We start from the raw sequence: 25953 nt of genomic DNA, 5'->3' as shown, positions 1-25953 counted from the left end.
CATCTTCGTCTCCTTCTTCTAGGTCAGCGGTGTAAGGGAACAGGTCGGCTACATTTAAGATGGGTGAAATGCCTATCCCTGGTGGCAACTGTAACTCATAGGCATTCGCTGAAAATTTCCAGAGGATTTTGCAGGGTATTATCTTCTTGTACTTTAACTTATTGTATGTACCCTTAGGGAAGCATTCTTTGCGCAAATGCGCGAGGACTTCATCCCCCATGTTAAACTATACTTCCATTCTCTTCAAATCTGCTTGCTGTTTATACTTTAGGCTGCTTTCCTGCAATTAAATTTTTACCTATTCATGCAAATCCGTCATCGCATTAGTGAAATCTTCTCCATCTACGCTACGCCTTTCCTACAGTCCAAGATCCTGCAACTCATGCACTCCGCGAGGATGCATGCCGTACAGGATCTGAAATGGGCTAAAGCATGTGTTGTGGTTAGGTGAGTCGTTATAAGCGAACTCTACCTGTGCAAGCACTCGATCCCATATCCGTGAATTCTCTCCAACCAGACTTCGTAGCAGGTTTCCTAGACTCCTGTTTACAACCTCTGTTTGTCCATCAGTTTGGGGGTGATAAGTAGAACTGTAACTCAGCTGTGTATCCATTTTCTTCCATAGGGTACACCAAAAGTGTACCATGAACTTCACATCCCTGTCTGAAACGATAGACTTAGGCAACCCATGTAACCTGACAATCTTTGTGAAAAACAAGTGGGCCACGTGAGTGGCATCACTGGTTTTATTTGCAAGGGATAAAATATGCCATTTTCAAGAATCTGTCCACTACTACCATCACTGAGTTGTAGCCTCGTTGTGTCTTAGGTAGACCGAAGACAAAGTCCAAGCTGATTGAGTGCCATGGTCTGCCTGGAATAGGTAACAGTGTGTACAATCTCGTGTTTTGACTATGACCCTTCGCCAACTGGCACACTTTACATCTGGCCACAAATCGTTGTACATCCCTCTGCATATTTAGCCAAAAGAAAAAATGACTGAGCTGCTTGAGTGTCTTGTCCATGCCGAAAATTCTGGCCAGACCTCCACCATGCTTCTCCCGAATAATATTCTCTCTCATCAAGCAGTCAGGTATGCATAGTTCTCCTCCCTTAAACAACAGTTTCTCTTGTAGGTTGTAGTCCAACCATGGGCTGTTATCTCTCACCAAGGGATTCTGACATGCCTCATAGGCCTCCTTAAAATCTGTATCAGTCTGGTATAAATCTTTTAAGTGCTCAAAACCCAGCACTTGCACAGTACTTTCTTGCAGAAGTAAAGCTCTCCTACTTAGTGCATCTGCCACCTTGTTGGCCTGCCCGCTGATATGTTTCAACACAAAGTTGAAACTCTGCAAATACTCCACCCATTTGGCGTGTTTGTGGTTCAACTTGTGTTGTTGCATAACATATTGTAGTGCAGAATTATCTGAAAACAGCACAAATTCGTTTCCCAACAGATAATGCCTCTAGTGTTTTAATGCATGTATAACAGCATAGAACTCCTTGTCATAAGATGAATATTTATGTTTGCTTTCATTTAGCTTCTCACTGAAGAATGCCACAGGATTATCCTCCTGGTTGAGTACAGCTCCAATAGCTGTACCGCTAGCATCACAGCGAACCTGAAAAAGCTTCTTGAAAGTTGGAAATCTCAGGATCGGCCTCTCAGTGATCTTCCTCTTTAATAACTGGAAATTTCTCTCCACTGCCTCTGTCCATCAAAAAGGTTGACTGACCTTTTTAATGGTATCCAACATAGGTGCACAAATTTCGCTAAAATTCCTTATGAATTTCCAGTAAAAAATTGCTAGTCCATGAAAGCTACATACCTCAAAAAATTTTCAGAGATGGCCAATTAACTATCGCCGCAACCTTCTCCGGATCCATCTTCAGTTCATTTTCTGCTATTACAAACCCCAAATAAATCAATTCCTTCTGCATAAAGGTACATTTCTTCAAATTTATTAGCAGTTTATTCTGCTGTAATTTTTCCAGCACTTTCCGTACATGTTGAAGGTGCTCTTCCCTTGTCCTGCTAAAAATTAGTATGTCGTCCAGGTATACTATCACAAATTTCCCGATGTACTCCTTCAGCATCTCATTCATTAACCTCATAAATGTACTGGGTGCATTGCTCAACCCAAATGGCATGACCAACCATTCGTACAATCCCTCATTCATCTTAAAGGTTGTCTTCCATTCATCCCCTCTCGTATCCGGATCTGATGATACCCACTCTTCAAGTCTATCTTAGAGAAATATGCTACCCTGCTTAAACAATCCATCATGTCATCCATCCGTGGCAGTGGAAACCTGTACCGGATGGTGATTTTGTTGATGGTCCTTGAGTCTGTGCACATCCGCCACTCTCCTCCCTTCTTGGGAGCGAGAACCATTAGGACTGTGCAAGGGCTCAAACTTTCCCTTATCAATCCCTTGTCTAGAAATTCTTGCACCTGCTTCCTAATCTCTTCATTGTCTTTGGGGCTCATCCGGTATGTGCTTTGTTCGACAAACTAGCTCCGGGTATGAAGTTAATATGATGACTTATGCTTCTTTTGGGGGGTAATTTGTCTAGCAAGTCATCCACCACTATATCTGTAAATTCCTGCAACATTCGCTGGATTTCTGTAGGTAAATCTAATACCTCTGTATGCAACAACATTGTTTTTGTTTTCTTTACAACTGCATAACCCAGCTCACTGTCCTCAACTTGTTTCAAAAACTGTTTTCCGCTAACCAACAATGCTCTTGGTTCACTTGTCCTTGTTGTCCCTTCCTCTTTGATGGGCACAAGCGTATGCTTGATTCCATCCTTAACAAACTTATAACAATCTGTCAATCCATTGTGTACCACTTTCCTATCGTACTGCCAAGGTCTACCTAGCAGTATGTGACATACATCCATCGGCATGATGTCACAAACGACTTTTTCCTTATATCTGCCTATTTGAAACTCCACCTCGCACTGTTCATCCACCATCAACTAATGGCCTTTTTGCAACAATGAAACTTTGTAAGGGGTGGGACGTTTCAAACGCTTCAGTTTCAACTTTTCTACCATTTTTGTGGATACCAAGTTATCAGTATTATCGCTATCAATAATTAACTTACAACACTTACCACGTGACTTACAAATTGTTCTAAATAAAGCCTTCGGCTGTGTCTGTTCGGTGACCTCTTTGACTAGTTTTAACAACACCTTGTGCAGCACCAGGGCTTCCCTTGTCTCTGGAGAATTTTCTGCTTCTTGGGGAGGTGTCACTGCTTCCTCTGGTTATGCAACATATGCACCCATCTGTCTAGCTTGATCTGCCTCTGGACATTCAAATGATCTGTGTCCCCATTTATGACACCTGTAACATTTATAATCAGCCCCTCTACCTCGGCCATTTCCCCTGCCTCACTGGGATGACCTACTGCCTCTTGCACTATCACCTCTGTCTGTTGATCCGAAAGTTCTGGAACTGCTGCCTTCCTCATTACTACTAGCAATCCGCCCTCTTCCATATGACTGGCCTTTCCCCTGTTGGCTCCTCGTCCTCTCCGGGAATTATGCCTTCTAGTAATTTTCTCTTCAGCTTTCATTGCACTCTAATACGCTTCTTTAGTGTTCTTCGGAGATAAAATACTTATTTCATCTAAAATTTCCAGTCTTAAACCATTTACATACCTGGTTGTCCTTTCCATGGTATCCTCTGTGTATCCGGCTCTTAAGTTCACTCGATCGAACTCCTCCATGTACTCCCTCACCGTCATTCGTTTCTATTTCAGATTATGCACTTTCCTATGTAGTTCAATCTGATAGTCCTTCGGCAGAAATCTACCCTTCAACTTGGCCACCATCCTTGACCAGGTTTTAAGAGAAAACTTGTTCAATCTCTTTCTCTCCGTTTGGACACTATCCCACCACACGGCTGCGTGTCCCTTCAATTTTGTCGCAGCGAACTTAACTCTTCGATCTTCGCTGACTTCCTCACACTCGAAATACTTATCCATCTCACTGACCCAATCCAATAAAACCCCTATGGACAGGCTGCCGTCATAGGTTGGGAGTTCTGGTTTGGGTTTACTGCTTGCCACTAAAACAAACCTCAACAATCTCACTTCTGGGGTCTCGCCTTCCGGTCCATCTGTTGCTACTTCAACTTCCTCTTCGCTGTCATCACCTATCTCCGGGTCTCTTCTTCTCCCTGCCTCTACTGCCTCCAAATGGGCAGTAAGAATTCTGATCTCCTCTCTCAGCCCTTCCTCTGCTATCCTTTGGGCACCTCTGCCACGACCTTGCCTTCCTCTTTCCATTTCTCTAAATAAACTTAAGAAAAACTGCTCTGATACCACTATGATGTTAGCCATCCCACGCCTCGTAACCTCGGTTGTCGACCTGTCCAGGATTAATGATGTTGGTGGATTCGGTTTGTTGTTTTGGCAGTTGATTGAAAATATGAGTATGGGATATTTTTATTGGATTTGGTAAATATTAATGGGCTCGTAAATGCCAACCTACTAGTACCCAGGCTCAGGTTTTGTCCTCCCATTTGATCTTTTATGCAAAATCTTTATGCTTCCCAGTCTTTGTGTGGGTTCTGCTCTGTTATGGAAACTTTGCGAGGGTTCCTGTCAAAGTGCTTAGTATCATTCCTGCACCTACGACAAACTCTAGTTTTTGGCAAGGCTGTGAATGAATGTTGGTCTTCCGAACTTGCTTGTGCTATTTGCAAGGATTTTCCTTATTGCATGAACTTGTCTCGGCTCTGGAGGTTAGTCTGCTCAAATTCTTTTACACAGTGAGTTTTTTTTTGTTCAATATGTTTTTGCTTAGACTCGACGTCTGGTCTCTCAGGCCACTGGTTGTTCTTTACTATTGTTGTTGGTATTCTTTACTTTTGCTATGGTGCGAAAGTCATTTTAAGTTCTGGTTCCAATGTGCACAGGTGTCGACACAATGTTTCGCTCGACTACAAGTCAGGTAACTTGTCCCTCCATTCTGTATACTCGCCCTCTGCTGGTGTAGTAACTGACCAACACCTGCTCCTCTTATCTCAGGCTTCTTTTGGTTATCTACAGCTCTGTTCTGTGAGATTCTTGGTCCGGTCATGCCCAGGTATGCTACGCTTTCCCTTTGCTTTTGCAATGTCTCTGTTCAGGTAACATTGTGTAATATATGCTAACTGTGACTCGTTTGGTTTGTACAGGTCGAGGGTTCGACTTGGGGTGTGAAGACTTAACACAATTCGGTCTCCAAGCTAGACAACCCTCTACTGGTAGGCTCTGGCTTCCACAGTTTGTCAACTTGCAGTTAGGGTTTCTTTTTGTTTCTATGGTATTTGCCCCTCGCTATCCGGTTGCTATGTACAAATTGGGTCGTTCTCACGACTTAGGCTTGAGTCTGGTTTTAGTTACGGTTCTGGTCTGGCTGTCTGGTTGAGGTTGAGGGTTTCCTTGACATCAAACCCTGGACTAGGGTTTGTCCGTTCTATCAGACGTTGTATACTTGATTTGTTTTGGACAATGTAATACTTAATTTGCATGGAACAGCAGCAATGTAAATATAAATTATCTGTCTCTGTTTTCTTACGAAAAAGTGTGAAAGTTTGTCCAAAAATTACCTCTGTTGCAATTCGTTTCTTCGGTGCTTTGTTTCTGTATTCTCCTTTCGTTTGGTTTGTTGTATGTCACTCTTCTAGTTGTGAATTCAATTTTCTTGCCCATTCGCTCTGGTTATGGGATTTATATGCATGTTACAATGTTTCTTTCTATCAAGAGAGGAAGAAAAAAACACAACCTACAGTAGTAGGCCCATACTCTGTCTGTTATCACTGAGTTCAACTAGTTAATAGATAAAACATAATGGCACAGCATGTAGGCAATGATACAGATGGACGATAGGAAAAATTTGCGTTCTGTCTCTTTTTTTTATTTCTCGTATCTGGAAATGCTGAACCTTTTACATGTGTTCCATTGTTACATTTATACATCTTCGTTTACAGTTAATGAAACTGTAGTTACTTTCAGTTATAGGCAGTATAGTTGTATAACTACTAAATTCTCGGTTCTGTTTTCATGACAAGATTTACATTTAGACATTTTTGTCTTTTCTTTTTAAGTTGACAGAACAATTACTAATCTGTTGTTTATTAAGGTCAGATACGTAACAACCCTAACCAACCAACTAACTTTTGACTAATACAGCAATTAAGAGAAAAAACGAAATCCTACCTCCTACTCTAATAAACTAAACATGAAAGACAATCCAAATGCTAAATCAACTTTCCAACCTGGCAGAGACATCACCCGGTCATGGTGCCCTAGTTGGATGCTCCTGCATCAATTAAGGTTTCTCCAATATTGTCTGTTTATAAACTCGTAACACACTTCTTTGCACTTCGTCTCTGGTTCTGCACACCTGCAAACCTATGTTATGTGGAATTACTTCTAATTCACACAGAATTCATTCAATTAATCCATTCACACCACACAATCTTAGAAATCGAGTTATATGTATTAATAAACAAATAATTACAAAAGGATTCCTTTCTGGCCTAATCTTCACTATCAGTGGCCTTTTCCTTTCCTACTCGTAGGCTTACAATCAACCCTATCTAACTAACTCACTCTCTAACTCCTAGCTAGCTAACCCTCTTCTATGCCTTTTAGGCTTACATTTATACAAAAGGATTCTATAACCAATTCTTGGTTTAGATCCATAACCTTCTCAACAAAATCCTAAAATCTCTTCTTTATCTCTAAGGATCCTCTCTAATCCACAAAATCATCAACTAATTCCTAATCTAAGCTTTTACAATTAATTTCCAGACCTATCAATCCCTATGAACTCTCAACTGTCCTAATTCTCTCATGTTCCCCAACATTCGAGAACATTTACAAATATGCCTCACAATACTTAATTAAATCCTATTCTTAATATCTCTCATTAAAATTACTCAAAATCTTAATAATTACATTAATTTAATATTCAATAAAACAACTTCCTTGAAAACACAAGACCCCCTAAGTTAAGTAGAATACAATGAAATTGTTGAGCTGGATGCTCCTGCATCATTCACCTATCCTTACACTACTTTACATATGAGATATCATCATCGAGTCATACTAAACAATGCAAATGGAATATTCCCTGTCATTGTCCATGTACTACCCTCATATCACATTGATGATTATGCCTACATAAAATTGATTCTTCGAGTTTTAATTCAACAAGTTATGACCTTGAAAAACAATTCACCAAGGGATTATATTTCAAGGGTGAAATATAAACTTGGTTCTTCCTATGTCATCCTCCATCTCATAGTGTTTCTTCTTAGTTTAAGTAAAGTGCTTCTCTCTCAAGTATGTAATCTCGTGTTATGTTTCCTTCATTGTGAGATATATAACACATAATATTGGGATTCAACGCTTGAAAAAATGGTTGACGTGTTCTTCTAAATTTATCCATATGCTTAAATCTAGGAACCTAATCATATCCTTTATATCGAATCATATCATAGGTCTTGCAATCTTCTGCTTTGTGCCAAAAATTTGTAGATGAAAAACAATAACCAAATAACTTATTTTTATACCTGTAGGTCTAAGGTGATCTTGGTATTTTGGTGTTGTTCCTTGGAGGAGCCTCATTCATTTTCTGATTTCCAACACTAGATGCATTATTGATTGTGGATCCTTTATGAATATTCTATGACATGGGAGGTTCCCTTCCTTTATTTTGGTTCCTTTCCTTTATCATTTATCCTTTGATTATATGTTGAGAGTTTTCCATGAACTACATCTACAATCATTTTGTCTACATCTTTCATTCCTTCAAGGGCTGATATTTTGGGATTCAATTTTGATGGAAGAGATCTCAATACGTTTTGAACAAAAAAACAATCTTGAACTTATTCACCAAGACCTGTAATGGAGTTGATAATATTTTCCACTTGAATAAAATATGAAGGAATATCCTCATATTCTTTTATCTTTAAACTTTTGAATTGGGCCTTGAGAGATTCTAGCCTAACTTATTTTACCTTTGCTTCCCCTTCATATTGATTTTTGAGCTTATTCTGTATCTCATTAGTTAACTTACAATGCATTACTTTGACAAATTCTGGATTTGTTAAACCACTTAGAATAACACTCTTAACTTGTGTGTTGGATGTATAGACTACCTTCTCAGTGACACCTGTTAGAATAGAATTGGGAACTTTATAATCACTCTATAATTTCCCAAACATCATCTCCCAAGGATATGAGATAGATATCCATTCGTATCTTCCAGAAATCATAGTTGGATCCATCAAAAAATGGGGTCTTTCATGCTACTCTGATCATGGCCATGTTTTCTTGAAATAAACCTTCCAATAGTTAATTATTCTTGAAGGAACCCGCTCTGATACCGTTTGTAGGAATCATGATTACCATTATACCAAAACCTATAGATGTTAGTAAATGGATGCATCACCAAAGTTAATGGATCCTTGAGAGGTTTTTAGGCACATGTTGTAAAATGCGTGGGAGCGATGACTTTCATTTGTCCAACAATCTTCCCTCAATGTGGCTCAGGTGTGTTTCAAACTCGAGACCTTTGGCTTTGATACCACTTGTTGGACCGAAGATCACATAATGGGGGAGATGAATCAATGTGACAACAATTTTATCATTTCACCACTTTTTATCAATGAAAAATTATGTAGCAATGTATCATAAATATTTGTAGCATATCAATAGATAGAACAATGCATCAAGAAGCCATCTCATCGTCACAAGATTTTATGAGGAAACTCATATGGGAGAAAAACAAAAATTCTTATTCTTATTTAATTAATTACATATATTTGTAGGCACTAACTTGCTGGAGGAACCCACCCCCAAGATATGTAAGAAACTACTTGTGGGAGACTACAACTTTATTAACGCACCAACCTTTAAAAAGTTCAAGCAACGACTCATGATAGGCTACAACCTGATTGATGAGCTAACCTTAGAGATGAGAAAGATTCAACTTTATCTATGCTTCAACCTGTTTGAGGCACAAACCTTAGTGATATGCAATATTTGACTTGTTGTAGGCTCTAACCTAATTGAGGCACTAACCTCAGTGGAGGCACCCACCTCCTTCTTCAACTCTATGTGGACCACTTTTCAAAATATTTCAAATTGGATCCACCTACTCCTCAATCAATATAAATATTCAACCTAAACAAACTTTTGTTTTCATTCTGCCATCAACAACTTGTTATACTTTGTCCAAACTCTGTTCATTCGTGCTCATGAATCTGTTCACATAAAACCCTTCTGAGAACATGTTCTTTCCATATAACCAACATCATTTGTAACCTTCTTATAAGATTCCAAAACACATAACATTGGTTTTGAACATTAAGGAAACATCATCAAGGCTTTTCATGCCTTCATAACTATTAATCATTGAACCCTGATCATGATGCTTCTTCTAGAATCTAATTTTTCTTAGAATTGAGCCTAGAAACCCCTAAAGACTATAGAAAGTAAATTATTAAATTAAATGTTCTACAAAATGACTATTTCAAGGCATTCTCTACAAAATGCCAAACTTCCAACAACGGTTCTACATAATTCTTACCTTTGATTCATTAAGTGTTCTACAAATTAACAAAATGTGGTGCACTAATATCCCTTATAAAATCATTTTGACCGAGTTTGACCAAACCTGAACTCATGACCATCATTAAAAAACCAACATCACATAACTAGCTGACCAATCTAATGGGTCGTGATGGGTGTCAAATACTTATTATATATATATTCAAATTGTAACATCCAAAACTAAAATATGTATCAACCCCCTTGAAGGACAAACCACCAACACATAGAAACATTTGTCTGAAGGCTCAAACCTTCGAACGATTATTACATAACCATAACATTGCTATAGAAATTAGGTTTTACCATTACATCTATCCATCCAATATGGCTAGCTCATGTGTCTATTCTCCATGTCTCGGTCATGCCTTGGCTGAGACCCACATCACCAAAACACAAAAACGTATAACCAAAATAGTGAATGACCTCCAATATCAGTATTTCGATCCATGCAAGTACTAGAATCTTACTTCGATCCGATCTCAAAGCCAATGAGTTATCAACCTCAAACATATATTACTTTACGTCTTCACAAACTTGTGTTCTTCATGGAGTCTACAATCAACCTGTATATATATTGGTTTAGCGTTCCTAGGCACATGAAGCCAACCATGGCGTCCATGATATATGCCAATAATCCCAAAGATTACAATGACCATGCAACCAAGTTTTACCATCATATGACTTCCATCATAACTTAAGGGCTCAACTCTTGTTCAATGTGACCAAGTCTTACCACAATATGACATCCGTCGTGACCTTAAGGGATCAAGATTTGTTCAATGTGACCACACTAACTTGACCAATTCATACCACAATATGACCTCTATTGTGAACTCAAGGGCTCAACTCTTTGTTCAATGTGATAACACACAGGTGACCCTATCTTGAGGGTCCATGGTCATCCACATGATGATGCCAATATGTCACATGCCGTCCCGTGAGGGGTGCCACATGTCACCCTTTTTTTGTCATTTTTCCAACCACAAAATTCCATTTCTACATGCCACATGGTATTCCATGGAGGTACCATGTCATCTATCTGATGTCACCTCATCCAACCAAATTGTGCAACATCATCCTTACTGCTTACGTCATGGTTCATTGTGTAGGGGTGCCATGCTATTTCCAAATAATCCAATCTAACTCTACCATGTGTCATCCTTGTTGCTACATCATGGATGACTATGTATGGGGTCCCAGTCACAACCAAATCATCGAAACGAACTCTACCACATGTCATCATGATATTTTCCATTATGGCAGGTCCACTTATGGTTAACTAGTGCACATGTTAGCATACATATGTTGTCTGATTTGAGCAAGGTGCATGATATTTAACCATGTTAAACTTTTTACATGTATGGTCATGATCCATTGTGGATTTTTTAATAATCCATGGATCCACCTAAGAGTTATGCACTACAATCTGATTAATCTGAAAGACTGCTTTCTATAGTTATGCATTATTTAATAGATTGATGTTTCTGGGTTTTTTCTTTATAATTTTAGTTTTTTACAATTGTTGATTTTCAAATGGCCATAACTTCTCATCTAAGAGGATTTTTTCAGAGTGGCATATACCATTGGAAAGGTATCAATGACTTCTACCCAAAAATTTTGTTCATAAGATCATTGGGCCACCATAACCTTGTGAGAAAACATAATAAACTTCATACCTATTTTGACTTCACGTAATGAGGGCTTGCAAGAGATCTAGATATTGCAATATATTTAACTAATAATTGTTTGTGTGTAACATCACATATGAAGGCATAATATAAAACATAAAATAAAGGAATGAGTAACAAAATGGTACAATACATCATGGATATAACCTTTCCTAACAAGGAAGAAGATTTATTTGGAAAGAGGTTAGAAGAAAAGTCCCCTGATTGGATGGATACCCTTGAAAGTTTGAGAGTTGAACTAAGGAGTTGTAAGGCTGGCAATGAAAATGTTTTTAGAGCTCAAGAAAGGAAAGAGGAGGTGAATGTGGTGATAATGCAGATCCTATCCGATTTGCAAAGGAAAAGGAAAGATGAACCTAGTGCTAAGTATTTTGAGAAGCATAAATCCAACAAAATGACGTATGGAATTTGGAAGCATGGATTGGAAACCAATAAGGCATAATGTAGAAAGTCAAGTAAAATGAACATACATGCAAGTGAAGACATAGTGAGAGGAGGAAATTCACTCGACACCTCAAAAAGAGAAACAAACAACCATGAAAAACTATCTAGTGCTATATCCAGGTTCAAATAACACCAACAACAAAGGAAGAGTGAGAAAAACACAAGCTGAAAGAATTCAAGAAAGCAAATCCCCCCACCTTTTATGGAGAGATTAAGAAGACTCAAGAAGCGGAAACTTAGATTTAAAGCTTACAACATTACTTCAAAGTCCATGACTATTATGAGAATATGAAGGCCAAGGTAGTCTTATTAAATTTAAAGGAAAATCTAATATATGGTGGTAAGATATTAGAAATGTCAAAGGCATCAAAGAAAATGAATTGAATTGGAAAATATTTGAGAATTTTTTTTGGGAAAAGTACTTTTTGAGAGATATTATGATAAAAAAACCAAAGAGTTTCATGAGCATAAGTTGGGATAACTCACTTTGGATGCCTACACCAACAAATTATTGTAACTACTGAGGTATGTTCCCTACATCAAGGACAAGAAGGTGAAGATTCAAAGATAAATTAGTTGTTTATTGTAGTCCTACCAAGAAAAAATTAAATTTGGTGAACCAAAGTCATTGGAGGATACTATCAGGAAGGTCAAGTATTGTTATGATTGGTCCAGGAATAGGGATAAATTATGAACAAACTGGAAGAAAAATGAAAAAACTAGCTTTAAATGGAAAGGACTACAACCCTTTAGGCTTTAGGGTAAAAGAAAACGAGGAAAATATCAAGTTCAAGACAGTTGCCAAAGGTGATTTCCATCAGAACTTCCCTATTATAAATAGAGGTCCACTTATCAAATCAGTGAGGGAAGAGGCAGAGGAACCTAGGAGAAAGTTATTGTAGTGTTTGGGATGTGGAGAGGATCACATGTTAAATGATTTCTGTCATAGACAACATAGCAACAAGAATTTGTATAATGTCCAAGAGGAAACAAATGTGAATGATGTGGCTCAAATAATACCTTGTATTTATGCAACATCGGACAACAGAGAAATATTATCAAGCCTCAATGATGAAAATGGAAGGTATGGTTCTAACCATCCTGTTTCAATTTTAATTTATCCAAGTTATAAATTTAGTTAAGTCGACCCCAAAATTGCAGAGACATGTGCCTTAGAGAATAAAACACATGCCAAATCATGGATGGTCTAGATATCCATGGGAGTGAAAAAGAGAGTGACTGATTTGGTGAAGTCATGACACCTGAAATAAGCAACACGGCCCACAAAAGTTATGCTTAATTTTTTTTTCCATTGGGCTCATATGGTATCTTGTTTGGCATGGATTTAGTGACAACCCATAGGACCAAAGTTGACTCTTATGGTAAATCATTTTAATGCCTCAATGATAAAGGATAAGAAAAGGTATTGTAGGGAATAAGAAATCTTGTCTTAGGAAGAAAAATTTCAGTGCTTCAAGAAGAAATGTAGTTGGAAAAGGTGTCCTCTATTTAAGATTCAATTAACCAATGTAACAGAGGATAGAACACTTAGAATTGAATATCATCCCATTCTGAAACAATAGAGCCATGTATTTACAGAGGAAGTGCCATGATTTCCACCCAAGATGGAAATCAATTTCTCCATTGAAGTAATTCTTGATTATGTACTAGTTTTTTCTCCATTGAAGTAATTCTTGATTATGTACTAGTTTTTAAAACCCCATATCACATGAGCATGATAGAGTTGGTGGAATTAAAATTTCATCTAAAGTAAATGTTGGATAAACAATACATCAGACCCAATGATCATCGTAGGGAGACATAGTGCTATTGTAAAGAAGAAATATGACACACTATGATTATGCATTGAGTATAGGTAGTTAAATAAAGCTACAATGAAGAATTTGAAAACCCATTGCCTAGAATTAATGATCAATTTGATTAGTTGAGAGGAGCCACAATGTCTTCCAATATAGATACAAGATATGGCTATCATCAAGTTAGAATTAAAGATGTAGAAATTCATAGGACAAATTTCAGGATGAGATACAGGCACTACAAGTTCGTAGGGGTACAAGTTTGGATCACAAATGCCCCATAAACATTAATGTATCTGATGAAAAATGTCCTCATCCAATATTTGGAAAGTTTTTTCTAGTATTTGTTGATCTCAAAAACCAAATAAGAACATGAAGAGAACTTGAAGTCGATGTTGCAATTACCACAATAAAACATCTTGTATGCCAAACTTAGTAAATGTGATTTCTTTCAGTCATAAGAACAATATTTGGGACATGTCATCTCAAAAGGAAGGAGTAACTATATGTTCAAAAAATATCAATTCCATAATGGAATGGCCCACTCCTCGAAATTTTACAAAGGTTAGATCCTTCATGGGATTGGAAAAATATTATTGATGGTTCATACAAGGTTTTTCAAATATTGGACATATAATCACAACTTTACCAAAGGATGGAGTAAAATTTAAATGGACATAAAAGTGTGCAACTAGCTCTGAGAAACTTAAGCACTTCCTCACACATGCACCTATTCTAAGGAAAGGAGCCCTAGAGAAGGATTTCCTAGTTTGCATAAATGCCTGCAAGGACTCAGTGGAGTCATAATGTAAGAATGACATGTAACTTATTACAAATAAAGGAAACTAACAAAGCATGAGAGGAACCATATCACTCATGATTTGGAGCTAGAACCAATCATGCATACACTAAATATGTGGAGGCACTACTTAGTTGGGAAAATATTTGTTTAATGTCATATCATGGAGGAATAAGATACTCGTTTGATTAGCCTAAGTTAAATGCTAGACAAGCTAGATGATTGATTTTGATTAGTAAATTTATTTTGAAATCAAGCATATTAAGGGTAAGGAAAACCAAGTTGTAGATGCAGTTAGTAGAAGTTTACAAGTAGCTCACTTGGAAACCAGGAGCACTTGTGAAATTGACACCAAAGTGTTACAGGAGAATTTCACCTAATAATAGTAGGTTACTTTTAACCTAGTAGGATCCTTAGAACCTACCCATAATTAGTATTGCAATGATCAATAGGACAAACAAATCAGATTCATATCCAAGCTATACATATCCATGTCATTCATACATAACATTCTCTTGCAAATGGGTTGAAACAATACTCGACCCCTTGCACGTCGATGAAGGGCGTTGAGATTGATGTTGAGAATCTCACTTCTAATCGAATATATTTTTCCCAACTATCATGATCCAAAGGCCTACACACATACATCGACACACAAAGAACACAAGCCTTTTGTAGAGGGTTAATTCACATTAAAAAAACATGTATAAATGAGAATCATAGGCATACAAAATATATGGGAAGGAACCATCAACTTCTATTAATCATAAGAAATAAGTAAAAATGAATTATACCAAACAAATGGAAGCATCCTCTCCAACTTGTAGCATGGCACCCTTCTCCTAATGTATCAGAGCTCCCATGCTATAATATGGATACTAGAGATAGCCCTAGTTCTTCTTGGTGAGATTATATAGGTTATTTTTATCCTATGGGAGAATGTATATAGACACATATGGGCTTGATAAGTTAGGAAAATTATACAATAATGGACCCCTAGCCAAATCATGCACAAGTGGGTCAAATTGATCTCCTTGGGAATGACAAACTCTAGAAACCTTTTTCACAATTATGATATTTTTCTTAATTGTCTCAATTATGAAATAATTATTATCTCATAATTATAAAATTGTGACAAAATATTTATGAGAAATTACTCAATTATTTTAACATGGAATAACTCCGACATAAGTAAAATCAAATGGGAAATTGGATGCAATCTAGCCAGAAACTAAGGTAAGATGAAGTTGGGTTTTTCTCACTATACTGGAGTGAAAAAAGGGTTATATTAGATTCCCCCTATTGCATAAGGAAGAAGGAACCAAGACTACGAAGACATATTGAAGAAAACCAAATTATAGAGTCTCAATGCTACTAATAACATCCTTGAGGCAAGCACACCTATGCTTGGTCATAAAGAGAAATTGAACATGCTCACCAATTATACATTACATATCCATGACATGAAATGATATGACATGGTAAAAAATAATACATTGTGGATCCATGTGACATATAAGAAATATCATAGCCACCAAAAAATATAGTGTGGATGTAGGTTTTAACCCCGTACAGAAATTTCCTGCATACGAATTCTCAGAACAGAAAATAAGCAATGCGAGAGCATAACACATAAAACACATATACACAGAGATTTTCCCCTGGATCCCAAAACTAGGACTACCAGCTTGATTTTCCATTATGTTCCTTTCAATGTTATAATACATATATATACTTGTCGAAGCATCCAATACCATGGACAAAAACCATCGCGCCCAAAACCATGTGTGAAAACCATGCACAAAACGATAGGTAGGTCCGCCCACCTAATATAGGGTCCAAAAAAAGATTCCCTAGGGCGTTGCCCAGGGCCCCATAGAAGGGGGCTAACCACCCCCCTCAAACCCCCCTATGACCCCCCCATTGCACAATTGGCACAACGAAGGGGGGGGGCTCCGCCCCCCCCCCCCTCTAACCCCCTGGTTAACTAGGGCATCTAGTCATGGAAAGAATATAACACAACCCAACATTCTCCCACTTGTTTTTTTCTTTCCATGGGGGCCACAGGAGAGCTTAGTCCTTTATCCAGCCCTGCAATCCCCATTGTTTCTCTACACCAAGAGAACTTCTCAGAGCTCACATATTTTGTCAATGCATCTGCAGTATTCTTCAAAGTGTCCATCTTTACCAGCAACACCCTTTTGTCTTCTATCATATCCCTCACAAAGTGATACTAAACATCAATGTGCTTTGTCTTTGCATGGTAAGCAGGGTTCTTTGCCAAGAAAATTTCACTTTAGCTGTCACAATCTATCCTTATATCTCCCTGTACTAACCCCATACTTGAACACAATCTCTGCAACCAGACTACTTCCTTACTTGCATGAGTGGTTGCTATGTATTCTGCCTCTATAGTTGATAGTGCCACTACAGATTGTTTCTTACTCATCCAACTGACTGCACCTCCAAATAGGTTAAACACATACCCACTTGTATATCTTCTCTGATCCAGATCTCTAGCCGAGTCAGCAGCAGCAAAGCCACGAATATCCAACACTCTGTCCAATCTTGGTCTTCCTTGGTAGCATAAACCATAATCATTTGTGCCACGCAAATACCTGAAAACCCACTTCATTGTTGTCCAATGCTCCTTACTTGGTTTTGAAATAAACCTTCTGAATACTCCCATTGCATGTGCAATGTCTGGTCTAGTACAGACCATCGCATACATTAGGCTATTGACTGCACTTTCATATGGAACACGGGACATGTCCTCTTCCTCTTCTTGTGTCTTGGGACACTGTTAAACAGATAACTTCACACCTATACGAATAGGAACCTTCGTGAGTTTACTATCCTGCATATTAAACCTCTGCAGTATTGTCTCGACATACTTCCTCTGGTTTAAACAGATCTTTCTCTTTGTTCAATCTCTTTTAATTTCCATGCCCAAAATATAGTTTGTAGCACTAAGATCTTTCATGTCGAATTTGTAGGGCAATTGGGTCTTTAAATCCTGGATAATTTCTGTGTCATTTCCAACCATAAAAATATCATCCACATACAAGACCAAAAAAATAACATGGTCACCAATTAATTTAAAATACACACAAGTGATCTTATTTGCTTCTAGTGAAGCCAAGTCCCCATATAAATGTATCAAATTTCTAATACCACATCCTTGGTGACTGTTTTAACCCATACAGAGACTTTTTTAACTTGCATACCAGTTCTTTCTTACCCTTCATTGCAAAGCCTTCAGGTTGCTTCATGTAGATCTCTTCTTCCAGATCCCCATGAATAAACATTGCCTTCACATCCATTTTTTCTACCTCAAAATCAAAAGAAGTGGCAACAAATAAAAGTAATCTAATAGAAGTTACCTTGGCAATAGGAGAAAAAATATCACCAAAATCAATTCCCAACACTTTGGAATAACCTGTTGCTACCAATCGAGCCTTGTATTTCTCCACCTTTCCTTCTGCATTTGTCTTTTTCTTGAACACCCATTTGCTGCCAATGGGTTTCCTTCTAGTGGGCAACTCCACCAGATCCCAAGCCTCATTTTTGTGCAAATATTCCATTACATCAACCATGGCCTCTTTCCAGAATTTGTTATCCTCTGGATCTACTGCTTCCTTCACAGTTCTGGGGTCATCATCAGTAATAGATAAAGAAAAATTTGAACAGAAATCATATGGACTATACCTTTCTAGTTGCCTTCTTTCTCGAACTGATCTTCTCACAACCGGAGTTTGTGGCTCTTCATCTTCTAATTCATCTTCTGTTGTAGAGTCTGATTCTTCCTCCTTCAGCTCAAACTCTATCTTCTCAGGTTCCTTTGAAGGGAATTCATATTTAATAACATCTTTCACCTCTCTGAACACCACATCTCGGATGTACACAACCTTCCTTGTTACTAGGTTCCAAAGCTTATAACCCTTTAAACCATCCTTATACGCAATAAAGATTCTCTTTTCAGATTTACTATCCAACTTTGTTCTTTTCTCCTTTGGAACATGTACATATGCATCACATCCAAATATCCTCATATGTGAAAGAGAGGGTTTCTTACCAGTCCATACCTCTTGTGGAGTCTTATCCTCCAACGTTGATGAAGGTGATCTGTTGACCAAGTAACATGCAATCTCCACCGCCTCTGCCCAGAATTCCTGTCCTAACCCGGCACCACTGAGCATGTTTCTTTCCCTTTCCATCAATGTCTTGTTCATTCTTTCTACAACTCCATTTTGCTCAAGTGTGTATGAAGTAGTCTTCTATCATGCTATACCACACTTCTTACTTAATTCTTCAAATTCCTTCTTGCAAAACTCTCCACCATTATCTGTCCTCGGCACCTTTATCTTCTTCTCTGTCTAGTTTTCCACCAGACACTTAAATTCTTTAAACCTGCCAAAGACTTCGGATTTCTTCTTAAGGAAATATATCCATGTATTCCTTGAAAATTCATCTGTAAATGATACATAGTACATAGACTTACCCAGTGATGGAACCTTCACAGGTCCAAATACATCACTGTGCACAAGCTCTAATATTTGTTTCATCGTCTTACCACCAGAGGGGAAACTCACCTGATTTTGCTTCCCATATACACAATTTTCACAGAAATTAAAATCTAGAGAGATATTAGTCATACCTTCTACCATACCTTTACCATGAAGTATTCGAAGGCCCTTCTCTCCAATATGTCCAAGCTTTTGATGCAATAGCATGGTCTTTTCTCCAAAGACCACTAGATTTTTTGCTCCACTTTCAAGAACCACATAATTGTTGCACCCATCAACAACAATGCTACCTTGCAACTTGTAAAAATTTCCAATCTAAACTCCCCACATCAATACTAGTGCTCCCCGAACCATCTTGTAGGTATCCTTCTCAAACATTATTTTTACACCTGCATCATCCAGCGTACTTACAGAAATCAGATTTCTGGCCAATGTAATAATATGTAGAACACCTGAAAGTGTTCTAATCCTTACACCTTGCAACTTCAACTTGACTTTTCCGTGACCAATGATTCTATCCTTCCAGTCATCCCCCAAAAAGACAATACCACCATCATATTTCTCATACTCGTAGAACCACTCTTTATGGGGAGTAAAGTGAAAGGATGCACCTGAGTCAATCAACCATGCCTCATGATCTACATGTGTACTTGAAGAAGACAAGTACACATCCCCACCTTCATCTAAGGTGATTTTCACCTCTACAGAAGGAGCATCATCATATCCCTTTCCTTTGTCAAGAGCTTTAGATTTACAGTCCCTTCTGTAGTGCCCTTCCTTTCTGCATTTCCAGCACACCTTTACAAGTTTTCCTACAGATTTAGATCTCCCACTTGATGACTTATTTTTGTTTCTGTTATGGGACCTTCCTCGTACAGATAATGCATCACCATTTTGGCTCTCAATATTTTTCCGTCTCATCTCCTCCATTAGTAAGGATGAGACTATTTCATCAAATTGCAAGGCAGTTGCATTGCTACCTATTGCAATAACCAAACTATCCCACGAATCTCGTAGAGAACACAACAAACTAATGCACTTATCTTTATCTGAATTTTTAATATCAACAAATAATAACAGACTTAACACAGTATTAAATGCGTTCAGATTCTCTATCACCGAGTCTCCATCTTTCATCGTCAGGTTATACAACTTTTTCCATAGGAACAATTTATTCACCAGAGACTTAGATTGGTACAAAGTCCCTAACTTGTCCCACAAAGCCTTAGCCATAGCTTCCCCTGATACATTCATCAATACTGAATCTGAGACACATAATCGTATTGTGCTATTTTCCTTCTGATCCAACTTCTTCCATTCTTCATTGGACACTCATGTTGGTTTAGTACTTGGATCTACCATGATCCACTGATCTTTATATACCAATAGATCCTCCATATTTAATTTCCATAACTCAAAACTCTGACCATTAAATTTCTCAATCTCTATCTTTCCATTTCTCACCATCTTCTTTCACCACCAGAATCGATCCCATAGATCTCCCATTGAACAGGATCTACCACACGCCCGAGCACAACCCCTCAACAACAAAGGTGTCCCCTTGAAGCAAAAGAGCTCTGATACCAAATGTAGTTTTTAACCCGTATAGAAATTACCTACATACGAACTCTAAGAATAGACAATAAACAATGTGATATCATAACACATAAAACACATATACACAGATATTTTCCCTTGGATCCCAAAATCGGGACTACCAGCTTAATTTTCCATTACGTTCCTTTCAATGTTACAATACATATATATACATGTCAAAGCATCCAATACCATGGACCAAAAACCATCGTGCCCAAAACCATGTGCGAAAACCATGCACAAAACCATAGGTAGGTCCACCCACCTAATATAGGGTCCAAAAAAATTTCCCCAAGGCACTGCCCCAAACCTCGTAGAGGGGACCTAACCGCCTCGCCTGTGACCCCCCGCTGCGTAATCGGTGGAACAAAGGGGGGGTGGACCTTTAACCCCTTGGTTAACTAGGGAATCTAGTCGTGGAAATAACAAAACCCAATAGTGGATCTATATCACAATGTACATCAGTAGGACTATTGTCACATAGAAAAGGATGAACCCTAGCGTAGTCCTCAAACTACATCAATGATACATAACTCCAACATTACCTAGGAAGGGTGACATATAAGAGTGATATGTCCATACCCCAAGGTCTTCTACACAATCTCGATGGTATGAATCTACACCACGTGAATAGATGTGTTGATGTTGAGAATGGTCGAAATCGTTTGATTACTAGTCAATGGGGTATACCATTAACATATGCAAGGGGAGCCACTTATGATGAAAATGGACCCCAAGTTACCTAGCATAGTCCACTAAGTTTGAATACATGAGCTGAATTCAAACACTGAAAGACTCAACCGATCAAGGGTCAGTGATGAAAACCCACTATCAGTCACGAGTAATATTTCCACTAAGTACTGTAAGCTCCAAGGTACTATTAGTTCCTAGATCAAACTCTTGAATAATGAGTTGAAGTCGACAGGAGAAGATTTGTTGAAAGAGGGCCTTAATGTATAACCCATCAATCGACACTGAATAGATTGAGAGATTATGTGAATGGATAAAGTCAAGAAATGATGAAATACAACATACACAAGGATGGCCAACACAAAAAGGTAAACAAGGATTGTCGATGGCCAAAATAGGTTGAGACTTCCCTTTAACACATAAATACATGACATAAGAGTGACTTGGAAGCATGACTAATGATCACCACGTGATATCATATATAGCACTGAAGGTCTATCATGGGGCCCTATTCGATGTGAGTCAGATGGTGACTGGGATGCCTGACTTCAAAAGGAGCATGAAGGTAAATGTCTGAGATGTACCGAAGGAAAATCTTACAAGGGTACCATTCCCCTCATGTAGCAGGTCCATAGGCTTCGAACAACCCTAGGGGTTTTAGATTCATTGGGAATCTCATGTATGCAAGTGGAAGAAAGCCCTCTATGGCTTGAAGCAAAACACCTTGTGCTTAGTATGAGGATTAATAAGCTATCTGATGAAGATGAGATTCACTAGGAGTGAAGCTGATCTAAACCTTTGCTCAAAGGTTGTGGATGATAGACCTCTCATACCAACCCCTTCTGAGGATGACCAATTTCTGACAGGTGCAAACCCTCTCATTTGCAGAAGTAAGAGGGAATTGGATTCTGGATGTGGAATGGTAAACTGCAAGCTCGTGACTACCTTAAGGATCTTAACATTCAAAATTTATATGGTGATGATGCCAAACCAGATTTGGGAAATGCCTCTGAGGTTCAGAAACTCATTTGCATTAATGTTCTTTATCAATTTCCATCCGGATATATGTTTTGCAGTTAGCATGGTGAGCTCATATTTAGTTGAGCCTCACTGGATTGGTGCCAAGAATATTCTAAGATATCTTCAGGGAATAATCTCTCATGGATTGAGATACACTGCCATAAATATGAAGCTGCATGATTATTCGAATGTTGACTAGGCAGGAAGTGTGGAGTATCACTAGAGCACTTCTCAGTGTTGGTTCTCTTTGGATTCTGCTCCGATATCATCGATGAGCATCAAGCAGGAGTCGGTTGCTATAAGCACCACCGAGACCAAATACATAGCTACGAGTATGATCTCGTGTGAAGCTACCTAGTTGCGGAAGCTCTTCAGTGAGTTGTTTGTACACATGATGAATACAACTATGATCCTCTGTGACAACCAAGGGGGGATTCGATTGTTGAGGAATCTCATATTCAACTATTACTCCATTAGATACACATCAGATACTACCTTATCTGGGATATGGTAAGTCAATGAGCAAGGAGGCTCCATCGCATTGAGACTGATGTATGGGTCGTAGACATTTTGTCAAAGCCTCGGGGAAAGTTCAAATCTGTGACTCTCTCGAATGACTTGGAGTCATTGAGAGACATTCTTATAAGGGTCCTACATGTTGCATACATTGAGATTTGGGAGATCTTGGGGGCTTAGGGTACTTATTGGAGCAACACACGACCATTGGGCGACTCACCCTCCGCTAATGGTGTGTTGTGTATAGGGTGAATGGCTGAGCCTTCCCCTGAGATACCCCGAGGTGACTTTGGGACAGGATGATTAGTTCTCTTATGGGACAAGATGATTAGTTCTCCTGTCAATGCATCCTTCCCATGCAGTCTAGGACTCATGAGAAGTACCTCTCATTTGATCAATGAGTAGGGAAATGGGGTTACGAACCATAGTAGTACTATCGATGGATGCATCGTTGTATCTACCGTACTCACTATGATAGGATGACCTCCAACTAATTTGGGATTAGTATGAGTGGTTTGAGACACTCTCTTATGATATTGATATGGGATTAATAAAACTGACTTCGTATCAGTAAGAGTGATATGACACACTCTCTTTAGATCAAACTGACTTCGGGTCAGTAGAGAATGGTATGAGACATTCTAGATCAATTCTTCTTCTTTATGGTTTAGCAAAGCATAGCAGAGCTGAGCAGAGCAGAGTTGAGCTGAGCAGAGCTCAGTAGAGTAAAGAAGAGCTCAGAAGAGTTGAGCAAAGTAGTGCAAGGCACTAATTCAGAGATAGTACAATTAGACATATGGATCAACGGATGGAGTTCTCCCTAGTTGAGAAGGAGTGTTAAAATTGGAAACTAGGGACAAACTCCATGTGGATCATCTTATTAATCACAATTGATATTTTTCTCAGACCCCTCTCATTAAGAGGTGTAGGATTGATCTAAATATCATCTGATTCCGATAAGTATTCATGGAGATATGAACTTATTAGTGTTATGGGACAATTCATCAAGGTTAGCCAACAAACAAATAAACCCCACTTGTGCTCAACGTTTTAGTATAAATAGAGGTGGTATTCAAGTCATTTCAACACACACTTAGGATCTCTTCCTCTCTACTTGTCTTTGGGTTTTAGTAGGAGGAGGGATCCTAAGGGATAACGCTGCCCTAATCAAGAGGGAGTGCCCTAGGCTCTACGCCACCCTAATGAAGAAGCCCTAAACGCAGGAGGAAAGGGAGATCTAGCATGGTGAAGGAACCCCTAACACTGCCCTATGGAGAAGCCCTAACACTGCCCTATGAAGAAGCAGTAATACGCAGCCATGGAAATGAAGGCAGAAACCCTAGCCGCGGGTCTAAGGAGAAGAGATGCCCTAAACCTAGTTGCTACGCTCCCTAATGGAGATGGCACCTAAACATTGTCCTAGAAGAAGTACTCTACACATGTAATGCCCTTGTTGTCATGAAAGGAAAATCCCTTATCCTATACGCAATAATGAAAGGAATACCATTGTTTTCATGGAAGGAATGCTCTCACGTAAACGTTGAGATAAAGAAGCCACACCTTCAGCTATCCTTAACATTGTTCTAAATAGGGATGCTCTATCTATTGTTTGGATTGAATCACAGTCATGAATGATAGATCCAAGTCTTATGATGAATGTTGTAACATTATAGACAACATAGTATATGACAACAAGATGTATGGTTCAAAAATGGTGCAACAGTATGGACAACAAGATGTATGGTGCAGTAGTGGGACAACAAAGGAAACTTGGTGATGTATGGTGCAACAGTGGGACAACAAAGGCAAGATGGTGTTGTATGGTGTAGCAATATGGATAGCAAGATGTATGGTGCAGTAGTGGGACACCAAAGGCAACTTGGTGCTATATGGTGAAACAGTATGGACAGCAAGATGTATGGTGGAGTAATGGGATAGAAAAGCCAACTTGGTGCAACAATGGTGCAACAGTGGGACAGTAATCCTACATGGTGCTACAATGATACAACAATGGGACAAAAAAGGCAACTTGGTGCAGTATGGTGTAGCATATGGTACAACAATGGGACAAAAATGGTCAATGGAATATAGTGCACAATGGGATAGCAATGGTACAACATGGGACAACTAGTATTTAGTGCAGCAAATTCATGGTGTTGTTATGGTAAGGAAAAGAACAACGGGAAAAACATGACATTGTGCAGCAATGGCACAATGGGATAGCCATAACATAATGCACCAATGGCACAATGGGATAGCCATGACATTGTGCAGCGGTGGCACAATGGGACAAAAAGCATGTGCAACATGATGACGAGATGCAACACAATGATAGGTGAAGGAGTCACCCTGGAGAATCAGTTGAAGTAGCATGTCTTCAACTGATCTCATGTATCATCTTGTTAGAGATGATCTATGCTCTTATCTAGATAAGTCAAAGTGTTGACTTCTATTGTAAATGTACTATCTCTCTCTCTCTCTCTGCTAAACTATTGAAGAACATATAAGAAGAATTGATCAAGGGTTTCCCCACATTGGTGTTTTTCCCTGGATAGCGCCACAAATTGTGTCTTCTTGTCTTGGCTTTTCTTCTGCGATTTATATTTATGTTCTATCTATAGTTTACTTTAATGCCTATGTGATTGCTCATCTGGAAAAGATATTGAGCTAACTGTGAAAATTGAAATAAATTGCTCTAGCATAGAACATACCTAAAACTAACATGGAATTAGAGTTGAGGTGAAGACAAAGCCCAAGCAAGAGTGAAAGATAAATCACCAAACATAGTTGGGAAAGGACAAAATAATTAATGGATTCCTCATCCCTCTTCTAATTCACCAATTGTGAAGTTGAAGCAGAGAATATTATCAGAATGGCGCAGCAGAAGTTTCTAATGGCCTACCTGAAGATCGCTTCTATGGGAAGTTCGGATCTAAGGGAGGAAGGAAAGGCAGATGCCTTGGTTGAAATAAGTTCAGCCACTATGCGAAGGAGTGTCTGAATGGCAAGGAAACATCACTTGATGATTATAACAATCATTCCAGGGACATATTCAATGATCAGAGGAATGAAAGTGCAGGTCATAAAGGAAATGGCTGACTCTTCAAGAAAGCAAGAAACTCCAGGTATGAAGAATCAAATGTTGTTTCTGATAAGATAAAGAAGTGTTATCTTGTATTGGCCCTCTCCTTCAGATTCTTTGGGAATCTAACTTATTGATTGTAGTGCTT

The 25953-nt window shown here is 38.6% G+C and overlaps 1 pseudogene; it reads left to right on the top strand.

Annotated features, from left to right (window-relative positions):
* The first annotated feature begins 4599 nt into the window (after positions 1-4599).
* LOC149228709 (triacylglycerol lipase 2-like) overlaps positions 4600-25953 on the top strand; it is a 55617-nt pseudogene continuing 34263 nt past the window's right edge.

This window comes from Pinus tabuliformis, chromosome J, assembly GCF_031772625.1.
Source record: "Pinus tabuliformis cultivar Carrire ecotype Pingquan chromosome J, CPIR1, whole genome shotgun sequence".
In the NCBI taxonomy this organism is placed as follows: domain Eukaryota; kingdom Viridiplantae; phylum Streptophyta; class Pinopsida; order Pinales; family Pinaceae; genus Pinus; species Pinus tabuliformis.
The sequence above is the reverse complement of the archived record's forward strand: the minus strand, read 5'-3'. Positions and strand labels throughout refer to the sequence as shown.